Here is a 19,774-nt window from a genome sequence, read left to right on the forward strand (position 1 = left end):
CTGTCTAATATAAATGAAATGCAGCCAACTATGCATGATTTTTGGTCTACAAATTTAAACTTACATTATAGAGCAATACCGGGTTATTCTAAAGGTTACTTCATAGCTTATGAATTAAAGACTAGGATTAAACCCAAATAGCTTCAGCTGTGTAATTGATTCACCAAAATAGTCCACAATTAATATTGATTTTGAAGGAATACTCAACAGTAAATGAAGACTGATCATCCTGATAGGTTGGCTATCTCCAGGGGATGGCCCTATACCCACCTGTATATGGGCAGTACAAGCTAGACTCAGTGAGTTATGCAACAAAAGAGCTTGAAGTTAGGAGGAAGTAGGGGTAGACCTAGGCTAGCTGGAGGAGTAGGGAACAAATATGATAAAAATACATTGCACGGATGTACAAAATTCTAAATGAACTAATAAAAAGTTACAGAGAGAGAGAAAGAGAGGGAAAGAGAGAAAGTGTGTGTGTGTGTGTGTGTGTGTGTGTGTGTGTGAGAGAGAGAGAGAGAGAGAGAGAGAGAGAGAGAGAGAGAGAGAGAGAGAGAGAGAGAGAGAGAGAATTGAGTTTACATTTTACTTTGAAAATTCTGGCTGGAGTTTTTGGAGTTGTGAGATGTATATATGTGTAGATGAGGTATAAATGTACCTATAAGTCAGACCCACAGCCTGTGCTAAATATTTATTTTGTGTGTGTAACCCAGTTCAATACAGTCTTCTCTTCCTTAACCCAGTACCAGTCTTGATAATCTTTTGCCTGAGGATGAGCCATTCAAAGGCAAGAGTGAAAATGGGCAAAATAAGAAAAAAGTGATGACATAGTGAGATGAAAAATTTCAAAATAGGCAGGGAAAACATTAAAAGATCAGTGAGATAAAATAAGTAAAAAAAAACTCAAAAAGATAAAAGAGATAAGAGAAGTTTAATGAAAGAAAATTAACACTAAGGTTTTATTTTTATTTATTTATTTTTAACCCTAAGGTTTTAGAGCCATATAAAATGATGGGGAAACTCAGAAACAACAGGAATAAGAGAGTATAAATTTAGGAGAGAAAATAAATCAACTATTTTCAAACAACCCACAGCTAACAATCAAAGTCAAATCTTGGGAAATATGCTTGTTAAGCCCTAAACTCAAATGGAATCACCCTGAACCTGGGAGACAGTGCTGTGTGCTAGGTTGGGATTGATCAGAGCTAGAAGAAAAGGAGGCACTCACACATGTTTTTACATTGTTTCTGTTTTAAGTTTTTGTAGTGAATTTCCCTGATGCCTCTATTGGTCAGTATGTTTTTTTCCATTCTTTAGCTTATTGTCTTGGCTTAGTAAAAGACCAAAGAATGACTTCATATTACAGGCTACTATTGGGTAGAAAAACCTACACACACTATAATATCTGGTGGACCTCCTTCAGGAAGTATTGTTTGAGACCGAACATTACTATCATCAGCTAGGGAGGCAAGTGACAGACAACATTGTAAATCACTTATTTTAGCAAAAAATCAAAGAATTGACTTTAACTTTTTTGAGGCAAATGCCCAGGTCCTGCCTTACTGTTAGTGTGCCCTCACTTCTTGGCTTAGCCTTGCAAATGCTATTTATTGGCCTTTATTTGACCTACACATATGTAATTTTGAAAATAATGTAGTAATACAATAATATTGAATTATTTTATTTAATACTTCTTGGAAAAAGTTAAATTTTACCTCCTGTTTTTCTAATGTTTGTGAAGTTTTGATGGCAGCTACTTTGAAAATAAAAATTCTTGATCCCAATTATTGTATTAAGACAGTGTGGAAATTTTCAATTATTTCCACAGAAATCAGTGACTTTAGGGTAATGCAATTCTTCAGATGTGCCCAAATTTTAGATGACTAGAATGTGAATGTAAATTTGATGCCTGCTAAAATTAGATAATTGTAGTAAATACACTACTTAGGTTGAGTAATTACAAATATATTCTGAAGAAAGATGTCTATCATCTGTCTATCTATCTATCTATCTATCTATCTATCTATCTATCTATCTATCTATCTATCATCTATCTATCATCCATCCATCCATCCATCTACCTATTATTTATCTATCATCTATCTATATATGTATCATCTATTATCTATCTATAATCTATCTATCTATCTATCTATCTATCTATCTATCTATCTATCTATCTATCTATCCATCCACCCATCCCACCCATCCATCAATCAATCATACACCTATAATTTTGTAGTAAATCATCCCAAGGAAATTAGCTGTGCTTCCATGCTAGTACAAATTGAGACCTGAAGTAGGTCTCACTTCCTTGGTGCCTGCATTCAGTAACATTTGTAATTAGTTTCTTTTCTGTTGCTACAATAAAACACAACGACCAAAAGCAAATTAGTATTGTGACTTTCAGTTCCAGAGGTCTCTACATATCCAAAATGGTGGGGAAGGCATTGCAGCAAGAGTAGTAAACTGAGAGATTACCTCTCAACCACACCCATGAATCAGGTAAAGAGCAGGAAGTATGGCTAGGCTATACACCCTCAAGCTTGCACCCATCAACATACTTCTTCCAGTGAAGCTTGAACTTCCTAAAGTTTTCATAATCTTCCCACACAGCACCAGCAAACGGAGACTAAGTCTTCAAATATAGGAGCCTATGGAGGAAGTTTCTCATTCAAACTGTGACAGTACTCATGTCATCAAGACCTATTTCAGGCAGTGTAAGTACCTTGTGACAATGTGAGATTAGGACTAAACTGCACAAGTTTGGTTCTCTAGGTTTGTCTGTCTCATCAACTCAGATGATAGGATGAGCATGTTTTGGAAGATTCCCATGGAAAAGTTCTAAGATACATTTTGAGAGTTACCGTATTTCTATTGAGATTTGCCCATTATTTAACCTTACATTTGTGGTAAAGACTGTCCTCATTTCTATGGTCAGCAATGGGGACTCAGTTTCTGGGTTGGACGTTGCTAGGTTTAGAAGAACCAGAACTTGAAGATGGAAAGGAGGTACTCATGTGCATTTTACATTTGCTTCATTTTCAGTTTTCTTAGTGAATTTCAGTGATGCTTCTTTTCATCAAAATGCTTCTTTCCTTTCTTTAGTTTATTGCAATTTTGAATGTGAGTTTGGATTTTGGGGTTGCATTTTAAAATCTGAATTTAATTTTGTACCATAGAGTAAACCACGGCTCTGTGATTTACCCAGCAAAAGGTCATGGGCTAATCCATCTGGATTTTGGTGAAGGAAAGGGAACACTTAGGTTAATTATAGAATGAGTTTGCATGATCTATCACCCTTAGATCTGTTGTGGAAAATTCTCAAGAGGTTCAATATTCATGTGGTTCTTTTTCTGGAGAATACCATTGTTGTTACAGCTGGACTCCACAATATGAATCATTTGGGACTTATGATTAGACCCTTATGCAAAACATTATTGTGAATAAATCATCATCTCACAACAAAAACAGGAGTTTCAGCTTAGTTTTGGTGAGTAATGTACAGGTACACTTGAGTTGTAGTTCTGGCAGGATTTCAAGTTTGGAATGTGCTCTATGAATCTTTCTAGCAGGTAGGGAATGCCAGTTAGTATCCTGTTGTCTAGTAAACTAAATATAGGTTTGCTTCATGAAGATTATTGGCTCAATTTAACACCTCAACTTGGTTAATTATTCCTATCAGAAAATTTTACCACTTGTTTTTGTATCTTACAGACTGGAGCTATAGATAGTAAGTAGGTCAGGGTTTGAAATGCTCTAAGGTGAGAGATAATGCTTCATTTTATCAGGCAAGATGTATCATCAACAGAACGACAAGCAGATTCTCAATGTGCAGGGGGCAGTTGGTCAGCAATGTGAACAGCAGCTTAGATGCAAGGCCGGTTTTTAAAGTGCAAACATATATGATTGCTGCCTTTCACACGATATTACAACTAGTGAAGTACCTGATAAATTTGACATGTATTACCCCATTCAACTCCTGTATCTGTCCAGTGAAGTAGGTCTCATTCTCCTACTGGGCAACTAAGAAAGTTGAGATTCAGTGGGATAGGGATCCCAGCCCAGTGCACCCAGAATGTATTCAGGGGTAGAAAAACACCTGACTCAAGGCTCCATATTTTCAGTTTCTCTTTCTTCCCCTTTTTCTTTTTGAAAGTGTCGGTCTTCTACTACAGTGTTAACACCCATTTACAAAAGTAATTTTGGCTCTTTGCACGAGGAGTAGCTTTATATTTGTGTGGCAAAATTGCTTGTAAATGACAGTTTATTACACTTCATGCAATATATGAGAAAGAATAAGAGTGTCTGGGCTCTGGTTTTGCCTCTCCTACTTTCTGCTGGGTTAAGCCACTGTGCGTTGTTGATGCTGTTTTTTAATGAAGTATTGGAGGAAATGTCTTCCTTCATTGTCTGTGAAAATGTTAAATGAAAGAGTTTTTTTTTTCCCCCCACTTCTCTAAGTCTCAGTGTCTTCCCAATAGCAGTTAGCAAAAACTGTCCTTTCACTCTAGGAGAAGAACAATACATAGTGAAGATTGTACCTGCTTCTTGGAGATATTTTAATTGACCTGCGGCGAACAAAGAATGTGATGACATTCCTGGAAATTGCTATAAAATGTGAAAAGGAAAAAAAAAATCAACAAAACCAGAGGGTGCAGACACTGGTGTGTTTTTGATTTGCATTTATGTAACTTACCTATTTCTGGGCATCCCTGGGAGAACAGATTTAAGGAATTACAAGTGAAAATTTATTTTTTTCTGAAATGTTTTCCGACCTTCAGAGAATCAAAAATCAAGGAAGCTGAGCCTCAGAGAGAAGAAGCTGATGGTACTGAATCAGTCTGGTCCCGTGACTTAGTGGGCCGAGCTCTGCTTTCCGCTGCCAGAAAAGTCCAAGTCAGCATTTACTTAGAAAATTTCTTTCAAAAGAGTTACAGAAACGGTCCACAAGTATCAATATTCCCGGTACAAACTCATCTCTTTGTTCTGTTCACTCGCTCTTGTGCCGTCTCTCTCTTTTTGATTTTCCTATAAAAGCTAAATTAGATCTCAAGGGTTCTGCACCACTGAGCAAGGATCTCTTCTTGTCCATTGTGATGGAAGTAAATGCACTCAGGAGGGAGATGTACTTGAAGGAGAGGCTAAAGTGTCTCCCTTCATGAATTCCCCTGTCTCCTGCACAGGCTACCCACCCTGACTTCTATCTCTAAATACCTCCAGCAGGCGCAGGCGCATACCACACTCTAGCCAGCACTAAGCAGAATCTTCCAGGATCTTAGATATTTATCTTAAATCGGCACAATCTTTCTATGCCTGTCCTATCTTAGCTCGTTAAGAAGGGATGGAAGGATCATTCAAGTTTTCCGGCCGTCTAGCTTTCTCCTATCCCTGAGAAAATATGTCCTTGGCAAGGACTCAGTAGGATCCCTTATGAAACTGTAAATGATGTGAAACTGATGGTGGTGATATGCCCCAAGACTAGGTTGCGGCCTTGACCTCTCTGTAGTTTTAACAAAAAAGGTGTATTGTAAGGTTTGGCACTAGATCTCATTGTGATTCTAACAAGGCCAACAGCAGGCATACTTTATGGAATTAGATTCTAGAATTGTGAAGAATACTCTGGTTCTGGATTTAGGAACCCTGCAGTCTTAAGGTTGTAGATGCATGTTTGGATTTGGACAGTTTTCAAAAGCCTCTGTCTCTCAAACACTGAAACAACTGAAAACCAATCCCTGTAACATTGCAATGAAAACATTATCTTTAGAGCTGGAGAGGTAGCTCAGTGGTTGAGAGCATCGGCAGGTTGATCTTCCAGAGGCAGATTCCCAACACCTACATGACAGCTCACAACTGTAACTCCAGTTCCAGGAAGGTCTGGATCCCTTTTCTGGTCTCCACATGCACCAGCCATGCAAGTGATGAGCGGACACTCATGCAGGCAAAGCACTCATATAAAATAAAAAAATTAAAATCATATATTGTTAAGGAGATGATTTTATAGATGACATCTGAAAGAGAGCCTGAGGATAACTTCACCCCACATGTTTTAAGATGTGAAGGTGGGGCCCAAGAGGTATTAGCCCCAGCCACCAAAATGCAGATTGATTTAAATCTTAGAGTTCTTTCCACGGAGTCTCCAAAAGACTGTCTTTGTGTATTAACCTCTGCCTACACTTGGGTGTGAGCCACACTATCTTAAAAACAATTTGTCAGGGCCAAGTTATTTGCTGATATTTGTCTGAATGTACAATAAAGAGAAAGACATTCTTTCCAATGATGCGGAATGTTCATTCTCTCACTCCAGGTGTTCCCTTATAGATGCAGAGGAGGTAGGCATTAGTACCACACACAGATCACAGTGAAAAATGAACTAGAACATTGTTTAGCTTCTGCCTTGGCTGAATCAGGGCTTTTTCCCCTGAAAGGGCCACTAAAACCAGAGACTCACAGGTGATGAGCTGGAAACAGCCTGAGACCATAGGTGCGAGACCTAGATAGCCCAGTTGTTAAGAGATTCAATCTTAGCTTCCTGAGTACTGATGGGCGTGATTTTGAACAGGTTACTGTAGGGGTTCCTCAGCTCTAAAATGGATTAAAATGCTACCAGTTTCAGGAGCTTTCTCAGACAATTAACTGAGAAAATGCATTCAAATCATCACAGCCTGTACCCTACAGTAAACTACAGTTAGTTATGATAAGGGAAAAACAAAAACAAAAACAAAAAAAAGAACTTATTGAAATCTCAGAGGAAATTGGACCCTATAATTTATTTTTATTTATATTACACATTTATAAGATTTTGTATAAGATCGTTTAACTCAGGGAGGCAATTTGAATAAAACAAATTTTTTTGAATTGAACACTTTAAGGTAAAATAAGGCTTCTTGGAATATTTCCACTGCTTTTAAGGGAAACAGGCTAATAAGTTTTTAAATTTAAAATGTCCATTAAATGTTTCTTCTGGTGACAAACATAAGCTCATCAAATGTGTTCAAATATTACAACTTTTACCTTTGTAAAACTTTGCATTCCCAAATGGGATCAGTTTGAGAAGGCAGGTTTTGGGACTGTTCACAAGGAGCATCACTCATGATACCCTCTGCCTAACTGATTCCATTTGTTCATAATCACACAACATGGTTGGGCTGAGGTCAGCATGTATGTATGTAGCATAAGTTATTCAACATAGATCTGTTGAAATAAGTCAACAATTCAGAGGAAAAAAACTATGGAGATATTGGCTAGGGGGATGATAGACTGTGTGCTTAGCATGAGGATGCCTTGGTTTTAATCTCCTGCACTACATAAAGAAAACAAAGAAAGGAAGAAAGAAAGAAAAAAAAGGAATGAGAAGGACAAAAGGGAAAGAACTTATGTTGTTTATTTTAGGAATAAATGATGCAAGAATGTAATTCCAGGTTTCATTTAAAAAACTGTATAGGCATTTTCCAAGTATATATTTGAAAGTAGACACTAGATGAAAATTTGAGTTTTCTTATCAAAAGCATACTTTTGTTGTTGTTGTTTTTTTGAGACAGGGTTTCTCTGTGTAGTTTTGGTGCCTGTCCTGGATCTTGCACTGTAGACAAGGTTGGCCTCAAACTCACAGAGATCTGCCTAGCTCTGCCTCCCGAGTGCTGGGATTAAAGGTGTGCATCACCACCGCCCTGGCCAAAAGCATACTTTTCAGTAGGAACAAAGGAAAAAAAAGAGACCTAGCTGTTCTCAATTCTTGGAGAATTTTCCAAAGGCTGTGTGTAAAATATTTTTAAATATTAGATACCCCCATGTGAAAACTGATGAGATTTTTTTTGAAAATAGTCCCCAGAAAGATAAATTAAACATGCCACACACACACACACACACACACACACACACACACACACACACACACACACACACACACACACAAACACACACCCCTGGCCTAACATTCAGTGAAATGGAATGTGGACAAGCTTCAATTTACCTGTTAATGTTGCAGCTAGATTTTTTTTTCAGGTAGGTTGTAAAAAAATTATAAATAAGCATGAAAATAAACCTCTGGTGTGTGTTCAGAAATGTTATGAGTGAGTAAGTATGCTTGGTAGAAGACAGGGTTTTAAGGGCTTAATGCCTGTGTAGCTCAGCCTGCAGTCACTATGCAGACCAAAGCTCAAGCCTTCTTTCTGTTTGATTCTTCATATACCATGGAGTTTAGTCTTAAGAGGTAGTCTTTTACATGTAGGCTTACATTTCCTTTCAAATCAAAAGTTCAGATATTAAGTTAATCTCCAGTAATCTAAATATGTCCCAACATGCACAAAAATACCTTCTTGTTTGGTCATTTTTACGTTATTGTCTTTATGCAGCTCTCTATTTCCTCTAGAGAACTCTCTGGGAACACTTGTATGACTTAGAAAGTACTACCCAATTGAGAAACATTAGTTTGTGACTTGAGGCTAAGCTTTCTCATGCATATTTTGTTTGTAACAATACAAACTGGAAAGCAATAACAAACTCCATAAGGTATAATTGCTATGTCCTAGCTCTGTACTTGATAAATATTTAACTTTGATTTACCCCTAATAAGGAACTTAGAATACAGGTATTATTTATCTTAATTCACACACACACACACACACACACACACACACACACACACACACACACACACAATTATACCTTATATATAAGTAATTATACCACATGACACACATATGTATATGTCAATGAAGCTCAGAAAACTGACATAAAAGCGGAGGATTGGAACTCAGACTACCTCACTGTAGATGCCATAGATTCTTGCTGGTCCCCTAGTGGGTCAATATGATATTTTACTGAAAATGATTATTTTTTATCGAATAGTGATTGAATATGACTGAAGAGCAAGTGCTTCTAGTGACCCTCTCCCTAACCACAGTGGCATCTGCTTACTTTCTGTACTCCTCCGGCTCTCAAAGCTTACAGGTGTCAGTCATTTGGCGGTGCCTTATTGTGTTGTTCTCTCTGAGATTACAATGCATACCTGTCATTTTGAAACCCTGGGGATTCATTTATCAAGAAAAGCATTTGGTGAAGGGTAAGACTAAAGTCATGAGAGGTAGGGGACCCAAACACCAGGATTGCATGTATTTGATGTATGGCCTGGGACAAGTGTCCTGACTTTTCATTATCTCAGCTTCCTCATCTATCAGATAAGACAAATAACTGATACCTTTTTTTTTTTTAATCACTCACTTGCTATATGACTAACACTGTTGCTATTTGCTAGGAATTACATCAGAACAATGCAGGTAAGAAGTGTAGTATAGTATTTGCTTACAAAGAAATGTTCTTCAGTGGATCTCATCCAATAACTTAAAGTATTCCAGCTCTATGAAATATTTGGTAATTGTTTTGCTAATTGCCTGATGTTTTGTTCAGCTTTCATAAACCATAATTAACGTGGTTTCAGTTACCTGTTGTAGATAAGTATGGATTTAGTCTTGGGACTGGTCCAAATGATGAAAAATATAATCAAGGAAAATATGTGAAATGTTTCTCTTGAATTATAATTGATTGTTTACTATGGGGAGAGTGTATGAATAATGTGTGCTAACCTTATCCCACTGCCTGTGGCCCACAGCACTTTCTAATATCTAAGCACTATTAGGTTTGTGATTCTTTTCTTATTTTCAATCATTTATTGTATTTCAGCATATTTTTAATATCTTTGTAAGGTTTAAATTTTTATACCTATTCAGTATTTATTGATGTTGGGGGAATGAGAACACAAAATTTAGACATATATAGTGCTTTAACAATGAAGTGTCAGGGTCAGCAAATGATTGCTCACCTAAATCTAGCCTACTTTATTTGCATATGATGCTTTATTGGAACACAGACCCAATATATAAGTCTTTATACTTGGTCTATGGCTACTTTGCAGAGTTCTGACACTGAGTGCTGTGATGAGAGCCACAGAAGTTGCATCAATCCCTGAGTTTAAGATTATTTACTAATGGGACTTACAGAAAACACAGAGAGGTCTAGAGGTATACACTGGCTCTTACTCTTTGAGTATAGTGGTTCTTCTCTCCCATGGTTGGCAATTCTAAGGTTCGTGATTATTCATAATTTCTACAGAGAACAGCTGCTTTAAAAATGTGAGTGAAAATAAGCAGTTGTTTATGGTCTAGATATCGATAGGATAGTACCTAGTCATTAGGAAAAGCTACTGCTTTGAGAATGCATTATGACTCTGAGGGTGCATTAATGAATTATGATACTAGGTTAACAAGAACAGGAGAAAATATGGCAGATGACCATGGGATAAGAGTTCTGGGCCCTCGGGCATTCTCTTTCATCCTGGTATGACCATAGTCATAGCAAGCTTTGTGGCCTTTATACTAATTCAAAGAATGTAGTTTCCAAAGAATTTTAGGTTTTATATTTTAAAGCAAAATTGATGAATTGTTCTTTAAATACACCAATGAAATCTAGATGTCACAATATTTTGATATCCATAGCATAGATTTAAAAAAAAATCACATAAATTCTTTAGCTGAAATTTCATAGTATCTACTTTTCTTCTGGAAGTCATGCTTTCATACCATTGAATTATGTATTTATGTCAAAACTTTCATGTTTAAGAATCTTTTATTTAATCACTAGGTTATACTTTATTGTAACAAAAATATGTACAAATTTAACATGTTTTCACTGTAAATACTGATTCTGTAATAAAATTTCTTCTGGGTTTAAAAATTAAATTTTATAATTATTAGATACAACTGATAAAATTGTCAAATTATGTAATAAATTTTATATTACTAAATGCAAAAATAATTTTAAAGGAAATTAATCTTTTAGGACCTTTCCCTTCAATTTATTTCTGGTACTTATATTTGACTATTACTCCTAAAATATACTGGGATTTATCATCAACTCTATCTTTGTTTTTTTTTTTAAGAAATATACATGCTAAAAACCTAATTTATATAAATGTATAGAAGAAAGTGGAGCTAATTTAGCCATAGCAATTGAACTCATATTCTTGTATCTTCCAGCTCTTTCTAAAGTAGATGTTTCAACTCACATAGCATTCTGTCACCAAAAACTATTTTGAATGATCGATAACTGACAATTCTAATCACCTCTTTTCATTTTTGTGGAAAACAAAGAAATAGAACCTATCTGACTTGCAAAAGAATGTCTTATTCATTTGTTAAAAACATTCATTATCTCAGCACCAGGATCAATATTTGAATGGCCTACCCTGTTAGTGCAGAAGGCTTCACATTTGGAAATTCTTAGAATGAGGGGAGTTCAATCTTTCTTTGGGGTAGCAGAAGGGTTACTGTGCAAAGGTAGGAGGAGGAGGAAAAGTTGTAGCTTTTCCAGAAAATATGATGTGGGAAGCCACTCTGTTCAGAAACTCTTTCCAGACTTTGTGGCAGGTTGTTTGGTATCGGGACTGGCCATTTGTATGGCAGGATGAGTGTTTGCTCTATGGGCTTTCCTGTAAGTTATGATGGTCCTTGTTATTCCTGGCCTCTACCTATGGGATGCTCAGAATTCTACCTCAGCTGTCACAGTAGAAACCATCTTTAGACATTACCACATATTTCCTGGGGGTGTGGAAAGCCATACCCATTTTTCAACACATTTTCCTGGTCACAAAATTGCACCCTACTTGAAACTACTGACCTAGAGCTGTTATTATTTACATATGATAACTACCTTGGAGGTGAATCATTGAATTTGGCCCTAAATACTAAATACCAATGAGCTCACAACAAAATTAAGGGTGCAATGGGATTCCCTATCTGTGACAGAGCACAGGAATATTTAAAATATTTTCACAATGCTATGTGCAGGAATCACTTCATTTTCTGTCTTACACTGTGACATCCAAACCTGCCAATACTGGTTGGGATATGAACACTCATAGTATTGCAAAGCCTGTCTATTTTGCTGGGATATCAGAGGAAGTTCAATAGACATAATCGCAGGGAAGCTGACTATGCAGAGTATTCTACTCTTTGCACCTGCATTTGAAATAATATGTTTTCAAAATTAATGTGACCCTTCAGAGACATAAAGAGGGGTGTTAATTTACCCTCAGCAAGAGCTTAACAGGGCAGAACTCTGCTTTGTTCAACGATGGAGGAAGTTTTAGTGTGCTTTTTTCCTCTTCTTCACCTGTCAACCCTTACCCTCTTCCTAGTTCCATTATGTCCAGTACTTATATCTGAAACATAGCAGATGGTTTTCAAGAAGAAGAGACCAAATTCTTTAAAACATGGAGATGATTCTATTCTGAATATACATGAGAATTTAGTATGGTGCCTTGCATACAATTCTTCACTAAGTTAGGGATAGCTGGGAAATATCAGGGAATGAATGAGAGAGTTAATTTCTTCAAGGACCCAATATGCCTTCATTCTTAATTCTATCAATGTACTAGGTACTTCAGACTAACAGTTAAAATAAAATATAGTGAATGCAGAAAGAGTACTGTCTTACTCCAGTGTGTTCGTTTTCTTGCTTTAAAATGATCTATACTGACTGTATATGCAAATTTTGAAAATACTGAAAAGAAAAAGAATAACACAATAAAAATAAAATCTTAGTTTCCAGGTGCAGCTTTTACTCTTTTGTTTAAAGCATTTTATGTAAGTTAGGTATTATAGGATCTAAACTCTTGCACTACAGTTTTTCTTACTGGTGTTTACTCTGGTCAAAGAGAATTTTGTTTTTATTGCCATTTTAACCCATTTTCTAAAGCATATCACCAGCTACCTATATATACTTGATGCTGGCGAGGTGTATGGTATACATGACAAACACATACACATGCACAGTGAGCGCACATGAATGGAGGCTGCGTCATAAAGGGCACTGCACGAAAGGGTTCTCTGAATCACTGCAGAGCACACAATAAGGCCACAGCTGTGTCTCGTGAAATAACTTCCTGTTAGCCCTTTAGCTTGTTCTCCATTGGAGAAATTCCAAGAAGGTGAATTGCTGGAGCAAAGACTTTGATTTAAAAAAAAACATATTAATAACTTTCATAATGTGAATATTCATATACACAAACAGTTATGTATAAATGCACACATTTTTCACATACATAGGTGAGTTATCAAAGTTTTCACTTATGGGCTTTGAAAAAAGGTTCCAGAATATATCAGCTTTGCTTAGTTATCAGGACTTTTCAGAGCAGTATCTACAAATGCCATGTACTTGAGTTTATCACTTTGTAAGAGGAGCCCAAAAGAAGACACCGAGCCATTGAAACAGTGGATGAAGATCACTGGCAGAAAGCACAGATGTGATAAAAATTGAACAAGATGAAAAGACAGACTGCAATATTGTAAGGGTTGATATTGTTAGAGGTTGTACTAATATAACTAAGCTACCACCATAGCACACAAGGACACTGATTCTCAAACCATCACACCTGCTATCACTTGACAGAAGAAAAGGCGGCTTCCATCGCTCTATTTCTTTAATACATGAATCTGAGTCCCTTTCCCAAGTTCTCATTAACCATTTTTCTTTTCATTAAAAAAAATAAACCAGATGCTTACATTTTTAAAATTTGGGACTACTTTGAAATGTAGAAGTTGGAAGCTTACACCATTTTATAAGGCATCCTTTACACATTTGAGTGTTTTCTTTGGCTCTTCTCCCCTACATCTATTATTTTGCATACCTGTCTTACATATCTCACGAGATTGCTGAGTGGACTGTCAAGATAGCATCTACATAAGCTGGTTGGGAGCCATAGAGCAAGAAACAAGCAAGATATTATTATACTATTTTTCCTGCTGTTACATTTGTACAGGGATGAGGCTGCATCTGTCAGTTCCTCTCAGCTTTACACAGTTAGTTCCTTTTAAAAATGTTTCCAGAACTTTCCTTAATAGCAGCCACGGTATAAAGAGTGACAGAATTAACAATTTTGAGGAAGAGTGCCACTATCTCCAAAACAGTGCTAGCAGGGAGGGTATTTTACATAAAGCAAAACAAAGAGAATCACTTGAGGTAAGTCTTCAGTCCTTTTCTACCTGATGCTATTATACAAAGTAGAAAGCAAATATGAGATGAAGATGACCCAGTACGTACAGTTTTCTTTTGAATAGTATCTGTGGGCGAAGTAGGATGACTATAAGGAGTCAGCATCATTATATAATATGATCAATTACTGCCTCGAAGTATAAATAACAGGGTAGTGCTAGTATTTTACACCATTCTTTGTATGGTACAGTTTATAGTGAGGAGGCCTAAAAAAATCAATAACAGCAAGCTAACCATCATGCTCTTAAAGAAACATAAATGGACTTAATTTGAAACCGTAAAAATTAATCACATAAATGATAGCTTCATGTAAGGTGCATTATGTTTCAGCCAAAATGCAAAACAAATTAAATTGCAGTGTTGTTAAGGAGGAGTGGAACTCTGTATTTCTTTAGAATTAATGTCAAATGTAATTGGTTTTCCCCTTTATATTACTGGGTACAATTAGATATGGCACTTTCCTAATGGTGCCAAGGCTCTTTCCTTAAGAAATATCTTGTATAAAGCATAGAAGGACAGAAAGGGACCTCTGATGCCAATACTAGTCAGCCAGATGGGATGATTTCAGTGCAGGTGGGTAAGTAGTGGTACGCCATGATCTTCAGCCCATTGCTTTGTTCAAAATCTTTATACATAAAGAGAAACCACCGTCTTCCTGACAGACATTAAAAACAGACAATTGGGCAAGCTCAGGGACAAATAAATACATTTATCTCAGACTGAAAGGGACGTTGGGGATTGATTGGAGAGCAATGTCATATTCATTTCTCAATAGCTTCAGAAATATTTCCCTGGTTTGTTTCCCTGTAGTCAGTATACATTTTTAATGGGGAAAAATGTGCAATTTCACTAAAAACTTGAAATTGATATAAAGAGAGGCATAGTTGAGTTTGTGAAATTATATATATTTGAAAATTTCAATGGAATAATTATAGTAAGAAAAACACTGTTTACACTTTGGATTCATTATTGTTTTGCCCAGTCAGTGCCCAGTCAGAACCTGAAGGTTGTTTTTAATACTTAGTTTAATTCATCCTCATATTTGTAAATAACATCATGATTATTCAAGGAGTAAAAATTGGAGTAATATGTTTTCCCAAGGTATACTGTAATTGTATAGACAGTTTTGTTATGTGATTCTTCATCATGTGATCAAAACATTGGCCAGAGTTTTAATGAAAACTTCATCTTAAGAGATATAGTGATGAAATGGCAGCAGAGTTTACATCCATAGCTAGCAAGTGATTAATGTCTTGTCTAATTTATTAGTAATGTCCACTATGCATCGCAGAGATGACAGAAAAAGAATGGCCTATAAGGCCAGACTGCAGATTATTAAAAACAGAACTGGGTTCTGAGTCAGAAGCCTTCGTTTCAAGGTAATTTAGGTAACTTTTTAAAACAAACAACCAGAGACAAATTATCCATTTTTTTTGTATTTAAAAAGTGACATAAACAATAGTGGACATCTGAGACATTTTTGTGGATAGTACCTGATGGATTCTTTAAATCTTTCAGAAGGAAACATCCTATCCTCCTCCTTCCTTCCTCTTCCCTTCTCTTCTTCTTTCTCCTTTTTTTTTTCTACTTGAGACTGTTACTTGGAGGGCTTAGTATCTTACACATATTAAGTGCTCTGTAATCTGATTTATAATGTTAGGTACCACATAAAACCTTTCCATTTCTTTTTAGTCATTGTATTATGAGAAAAAGTTTTTCTCTGACTATAAACCAACATGTGAGTGAGTAATGTTAGATAGCTTTAAAATTTACTAAAGAGAAAATGAATACAACAAAATAGCGGTGGAACAATTCAAATTAATTTATTTATTTATGAATTAGCATGCTTTAAAGCTAATAATATAAATGTTCATTTATTCTGATTTGAGCATCTGCAAGAATTAATCTTCAGTCAAATCAGTTAATAAATTGAAACAAAACCATGATGGGTATTTATGTAAACTTATTAATACACTTAATATTTGTATTTTTGAATTGTCCTTGGGATGGTTTATTCAAAAGTCCCACTTCTTTGATATCTAACATATTTTCAAACAGTGAAAAATATATATGTAAGAATGAATGTGTTAAGAGTTAATCTCACTTTAAAATGTAGTCAGCTTTGAAAGGGAGGCAGTCTAGTATATTTCACTGTTTGTTTTCAATTTAATTTTAGAACAAGCTAATTAATTAATATATCAAGATCCCAAATCTTCCAAGTAATATATTTAAAATATTTTGTTTTGTAGAAAGGAAATTATTTCCAGGAAGCACCATACCTTAAGATATGACATGTTTTTCCCAGCAAATGTTTCTCTGGTCTACCAGACTGTGCAGCATTTGCTCATATTTAACAACTGTGGGAATTTGGATTGAGGTTTCTTCTTTTCTTTAAAGTGTGTAATTCCTCTGCATATGCCAGGCACAATGTATGCATAAGTTAACAGAAAACGTTCTGTGTAATAATCTTGTTATTTGATTAAAAATCCTAATAATAGCAAATCATTCATTAAGAAGTCAACATATCTAAGTTCTTTTCAACTTGCGTTATTGTTTAGTTTTGGAATCTAGAAGCCAATGGCTGCTGAGTGAAAAATATGATTTGAGTGTTTATTCTGTCTTAAACTATGGAATAAAAATGGGAAATTTCTAATATTGAATCTCATACTAATGGAGTACTATTAAACTATATTAAGCATTCTTATAATTCATTCCTTAGACATGTTCCATTTAACATTTTCAATGAAGCTTTTCAAGTAACTAGTTTCATTATACTGTTTAGGCAAATAAAAATAAAACAGTGATCTGATGTGAGCATCAATTACAGAGAACAACACACTCTGATCCTATTTAATAATATTGCCCTTTAAGCAATCTTTCCAATGAGAGATCATAATATTAGTTTAATGATACTAATTAGTTTAAAGTACTAGGCATATTTTCTCACAAGTTAAAGTAAATACACAAATAAACAAACTGTATTTGTGTTACAAATAACAGCTCAAATTAATGAATTGCTTTTCCTAGGTTCAATCTACGCTTGCCACCCAGAATAGGACATTGGCCAGAAATTACATCAAATGTGAGCATATGCCCATCGCCATTAAATGTAAGTGGACCAGAGAGAAATTGCAATAAGTATTCAGAAAAGCAGTTGTCTTATGAAATAACTGTTTGGTCAAATCTATTAAAATTAGAGTGACTTTCTAATTTTTCACTCTTTTAGAGAAGTCCCAAGAAATAGGGTCAGGTTGTTGAACTACTTCTTGAATTATTTTAGTATCAAGAAATAAAGAGCTCAAGGACCACCCAGAGTTAACATGTCGCTGGGTGGAGCTAAAACAGAAGACCACGATTTCTCAGTCTGACAAATTCTATCTAATAAACATCATCAAACTAAATACTGTTTCTCAGGGCTGCAAAGTATGACTTAATGTTGCTTTCCAGGCAGAAATTTGGAAACAACATTTTTGCTAGTTCAGGGGGTTATGGCCAACAGTGGGGACAATTTGCCTGCTTGGCAGCTTTAGAATGGTGACATTTACTGTGGTGAATTCTCCCCAGCCTAACCTGCTTTTCAGCTTCATGGGCCGAGAAACTCGATCTCCCCACTGTTTCAGAGTGGACTAAACATGGGGATGAGGACTCACAATTACTTAACTAAGCTCACAGAGCTAATGCATAAGATAAGAACTGGCAAACTGTCATTTCAAAATGAGGAATCTTGACTGTGAAGACTACCACGGGGGCCTTCAGCTACTGCCTACAAAACTCTCTTGCAGAGGTGGATTTATTCTTCTTGATATCTGGTAATCTAAGATACTCCCCAGAGTGGTATCACTACTTTCAGATAATAGCTTAAACATTAAAGAAAATGAAATTCAATATATTCAGCTTTTTCCTTATTTGGAAAAAAAGAATTTCATTTGTAAAAACAAATATATGTGTATTGTATTTTCACTTATCTTTACTCTGTGATACTTAAAAAGTAGTAACATGTATACACACAGTTATATATATTTGTATGCAACAATAATAATCAAGAAAAAGCGACATTAAGTTTAATAGTTGAGGGCCTGGGATGAGTTGTAGGGACATGGGAGGAGCTGGAAAGAGGAAAGGAAAGGGTGGAACGGTTGTGATTCTATTTTAATTAAAATGCATGATAATTCAAAACTAAGAACAACAAAAAATATTATAGTCTTCCTCATGCTGACATTTGTCCCCAGTATTTTTTTATAGCTAATAAGAACTTTAGATTTTCTTTTTTTATCATGTGAGATATTTAAAAACAATGCTACTGCTTTTTTAAACACTAGATTTTGTTATTTTCTCAATAGTTCTTTCATAATAAGCCCAAATTTCAAATGGTACCAACTACAAATGCTAAATGGAGAATATACCAGACAGTATTTTTATAAGCCTCATTCAGATTAACAGATTAACCAAAATCGAGGCCTCTTACTCATCTTTCCAGGCTATGGTAAGTACCATTTCACCTGTGAGACCTGAGCACCAAGTGGATTTCTCACTATTTTCTTGCTGATTTTGCCTCTGTTCTCCCCAGAGCAAGGCCTGGACCAAGCAAATGGACCACTGTATCAGCTTGAGCATTCTCAGGATCTATTCCTGTAGTTTATCTTGGATAGATGGTCAATAACTAATTATTGTGTATAGAAATCACATTCATTTCTATTGGTATGGATATAGATATTAAAGATGACAGATTTGATCCTTTTCCCTTAAAATTTAAAATGGCAATGTACACAACTTTGAAAAAATAATCTCCTTCTCATACTTGAGGGTTTAGTCTTAACTTGAGATCCTAGAAGCACGATGATCAGTAAGTTTGATAGTTTTCAAAACAGGAGAGAATCATATTTATGGGGTATAAAGTGGAGAGGTGAATTTCAATTTGAAAACATTTAAAAATTTTTCTTAGAAAAATAATATAAGAGCCTATTTTTTGCCCCTAATTATGGGAACACTGCTTATTATACTTTTATGTCAGTATTAACGCATGGCGCCTGTGCTGTTACGATATGCTAACAGCATAGTCTGAGTAGTTTAGGTAATGGTGTAGCAGCATTTTAAAGAAGGATGATTGATTATATATTCCATACAAAATTTTAAAACCATATGATTCAAATTTTACTTTTTTGAAATGTACAATAAAAAAAAACTTTTATATGAGGTAAAATCAGTATAGCCGTTTTCCTGAGGCACTCCAGATCATACGCATGCACTATATAGCAAAATATTTGTCTTATATGATTAATCAACAATAGGCAGGCTCATCATCAAAAACAGCACTTAGTAAACAACCAGGCTAAATTGTTAAAGTCAATAATTTGTCTAAATTAGAGAAATACAACCCAAGATCACAAATATGATGACCAATCACACAAAACATCATTGATAAATACCCTTTCTAATAAAGTAATTTACAAAGTCAGCATACTTAGTCAACTAATACAATATTTCCTGTGCAGAGATGGACACATCTAAGTCAAAGCAAATTGCTTTTTATCCTAAACTAGAGCACACTCCTGAATAAGTTTCCAGCTTAGTTTTGGGAAAAGGTCATGTGTTTTGGCATTTTAAGCATGTATCTATACTAAGAACATCACAATTTAACTTTAAAAGTATATTATGAAGTTATTATTATAGAGCTATTATTTATTTTCAGTATTTCTAAAACAGCCACTAACCAAGAAGATTGCATGCC

The 19,774-nt window shown here is 35.4% G+C and overlaps 1 protein-coding gene and 1 long non-coding RNA gene across 4 annotated transcripts in view; one reads left to right on the forward strand and one right to left on the reverse strand.

The window, feature by feature from the left end:
- Positions 1–19,774, reverse strand: part of Rorb (RAR related orphan receptor B) — a 193,199-nt gene that overhangs the window by 167,068 nt on the left and 6,357 nt on the right. The gene's annotated exons all lie outside the window — the stretch shown is intronic.
- LOC121826874 (uncharacterized) overlaps positions 1–19,774 on the forward strand; it is a 126,428-nt gene that overhangs the window by 90,195 nt on the left and 16,459 nt on the right. The window contains exon 5 of the long non-coding RNA XR_006069027.2: positions 17,074–17,155. This is a non-coding gene — a long non-coding RNA (uncharacterized LOC121826874). The remainder of the gene's footprint in view (positions 1–17,073; positions 17,156–19,774) is intronic.

The sequence above is a fragment of the Peromyscus maniculatus genome, chromosome 1 (assembly GCF_049852395.1).
Source record: "Peromyscus maniculatus bairdii isolate BWxNUB_F1_BW_parent chromosome 1, HU_Pman_BW_mat_3.1, whole genome shotgun sequence".
Lineage (NCBI taxonomy): Eukaryota > Metazoa > Chordata > Mammalia > Rodentia > Cricetidae > Peromyscus > Peromyscus maniculatus.